This window comes from Tupaia chinensis, unplaced genomic scaffold (assembly GCF_000334495.1).
Source record: "Tupaia chinensis unplaced genomic scaffold, TupChi_1.0 Scaffold000159_1, whole genome shotgun sequence".
NCBI lineage: Eukaryota > Metazoa > Chordata > Mammalia > Scandentia > Tupaiidae > Tupaia > Tupaia belangeri.
The window spans coordinates 6,283,323-6,286,449 of record NW_006159630.1 but is presented as its reverse complement, the minus strand read 5'-3'; the positions used below and the strand labels follow the sequence as shown (position 1 = coordinate 6,286,449).

The window sequence follows — 3,127 nt, the reverse complement described above, 5'->3', positions numbered from 1 at the left end:
AAGAGCGGAAGTGGGAAACACTCACCAGAAGGGGGTGGCCACGCCACAGTCTCTTCTCTGTTCTCCTGGGATTTCGGGCATGCACGCACAGGAGCCTGGGGTATCTTTCAAGCTGCTGGGTGGGGACCTGACCCACACAGTCGGCCATTTGGGACCAGTGCGTTAACCACCGCACCTCAGCGGTGTTCTCCCCTCAGCGCTGTTGACGCCTTGGGCTGCACTGTTCTTCATTGTGGGAGCCCATCCTGTGCATCGTAGGGGGGTTAGCAGCACCCTTGGTGTCTACCTGCTTGCTGCCAGCTACACTGTCCCCCTTTAGAGAGGACAAATGAACAGTTTCTCCAGAGAGCACCATGTGTTCCCTAGGGGGTCAACCCAGTCAAGAACTATGGATACAGATAGAATCATAGTGGTTTTTTAATGGCTTCTTTCATTTATAAAGCTTTTGAGGTTCATCCATGTTATTTAACATGCCCACAGTTTGTTTGTTTGTTTCTTTTTTAGTTTTTTTCTCTTTTTTTGGGGGGGTGGGGGGTTGCTGTAGAGCTCATAAACTCACCAAAGAGAGAGAGAGAGGGGGAAAGTGAGAAATCACCCCCTAGGGAGGATAGCCATGCCGTAGTCTCTCCCGGGATTTTGGGCACGCATGCACATACATCCAACATGTTTTTCAAACTGCTGGGTCCAGTACTCGAACCACAGAGTCAGCCGCGTGGGATCCAGCACCTTAACCACCACACCACCTGCTGATCCCCACAGTTTCTTTGTTTTTACTGCTAAGTAACATTTCATTGTCAGGATACACCACGCACCATGTGTTCATTCATACTTGGAGGACCCAAGTGGGTCTTCAAGCATCGGGTTTAGAGTGCTCTTTTACCATTCCTCACCAAAGAGTCACTAGACTAGCTCCGTTTACTCAGGCCGATGTTAATTTAGTGCAGAGTGGCTTCTCCTTATGATCGGCTCCTCTGCCTGAACTCAGCTCCTCTTGCGAACCCCATCGAGACTCAGGCTGCTGGCCTGGCGGGAAGCATTTCCACACATGTGGGCAGCTCTGGCTTCAGTGGAGTGAGCTAGAGCATAGAGGAGCCAACCTCGACGTGTTGCCAGTACGATAGCCTTGACAGTGCTGAGTGGCACACCCTCCTGTACCCTGCAGACGTGCTCCGGCCTCCACCCCTGCTGGCTCATCAGCTCCCTCCTCACGGTCCCCTAAGCCCAACTGACTGGCTTCTCCTCTCAGGTTCCTTCTACATTCAGTTCGTCCTGAGAGTCAGGAGAGAGTCACCGGAAGGTTGCTCCTGAGACTCATGCAGTAAACTTTATTTTGCTGGATGTGTCCCTTTACTTGCAGGTACTTCCTAGGAATTCCGTTTCTAACCCGGAGCTCAGGAGGGGTTTCCCGCCTCATGTCGCACTGTATACCGTAGGAGCCCCAGAGTGTGATTGGGTTGCTATGGCAGCAGTGTCACACCCTATTTTTCCAGAAGGCTTTCCTGGCAAATGCCAAAGGGCACTCTTTGTCTCTCTGTCACGTGCACATGTAGAGCTCTGTGGCCCCGGGAAGAACTTAACCCTCTTGTTGACGTGCCCAGTGCATGCCAAGGCCCTTCTGGCTTTTCCTGCTGTTCATGACCCGCGAGGACCAGCTCTCTCCAGCTGATCCCACTCCCCACGGGCCTCTGCAATCTGCTTGAGAGAGGCTTAGACCGTCTGCCTATCCCAGGGCTAGGAGGAAGTCAGGATAAGACTTGAACACCAGCCAAATCTGGATGTTGCCCTTGCTCCAGGAGTCAGGAGTCAGAAGGAGGGTGCCAGGCAAAGAGAAGCACTTAGTTCTCCAGTGGGCACTGCTCTTGGCCTGCACTAGCACCGGCGTCCACATCAGGACCTTTGATCTGTTGCCTGGTCTGTCCTCGTGCCCTCACCCAGAAGAGCAGGTCTAGTGCTCAGCCGATAGGAGAAGCCCTTCCATACATGGAGACAGCCCCAGCTTCAGTAGAACAAGCAAGAGCCTTGGGGTGTGTGCAGTGAGCGTCCACTGGCGACACTAACGATCAGCACAGGTAGTGGTGTTCTAAGACCCTTTCCTGTACTGGACCCCGGCCTCAGTGTATTTGCAATACGTGGGGCTTGTACAGCAGGAGCTGAACTAGCAGGGTCAGGGCCTTGTCCCCAGCCCTGCTCTGCATTCCTTGTAATAACAGAGACCACGCACAGAGTGAAGCTTCTTCTGGGCCAAGAAAGCATTAACCCAGCCCTAAGAGAGGTAGGCCAGCTGAGGCAGCCACTCAGACCCCTGGGGAGCTGTTCTGAGAAATGGGCCTCCTGGGCGGCACAAGGAGGGACCTAGGGAGTACTTGCTGAATGTTTTTGGTGGGGTTTGTTCATTCTTTCTCTTACCCTGCCCCACCCTGCTCTGCCTGCTATTTGCTCAGTGTATGGTCCTTTTCATGAGAGAATGTTTTAAAGAGCACAGACAGAAACTTACAACAAACAGTGCATTGTCTAAGCGATCCAGAGCAAGACTTTGTAGTTGCCAGGGTGGCCAGAGGCTACGAAGAAGGGAGTGGAGAGAGCAAGCCAGGCCGGGTGGGCAGTGGCAAGACTCTGAGGGAGCTGGCCTGTGGGGGTTGCGCTTCTCCACATCAGAGCCAGGCCTTTTATTCGCAAGAATGAGGTTGGCCTCAAGAGGGTAGATTGGTTGGTTGGTTTGTTTGTATTATGAAGACCCTAAGCTAATAACCGATAGGCAGTTTCTAAAGTGTCATTTATCACAAGACAGTTTAGGATGCTTTGGAACCCAGAACCTGGAGAGCTCTGAACTCAGTTTCTCCTACGGCCTATGATAGGCGAGCCTGAGATGATGGGTGTCCCCAGGCACCACTGAGTTTCGTGTCCTAAGAGAGGCCTGTTAGCACCATGCCTGCTGGTGGACTGGAGCCGGTCCATGTTGTGATGCGATTGTGTGTATCTCTTCCCTGCTCTGGGATCTGTGACTTCATGCCGGAAGCTTGAAATCAGCCAGGCCGGGAGAATTTATACCACGGGAATTGGCAAACACTGCAGGCATGGCTCTTCCTCCTCCCCTCAGCTGGTCATTAAACATTGACCAGCACATCGC

The 3,127-nt window shown here is 52.8% G+C and overlaps 1 protein-coding gene across 2 annotated transcripts in view; it reads left to right on the top strand.

Moving 5' to 3' along the window:
* Nucleotides 1-3,127, top strand: part of SAP30BP (SAP30 binding protein) — a 46,681-nt gene that overhangs the window by 35,240 nt on the left and 8,314 nt on the right. The window lies entirely within an intron of this gene.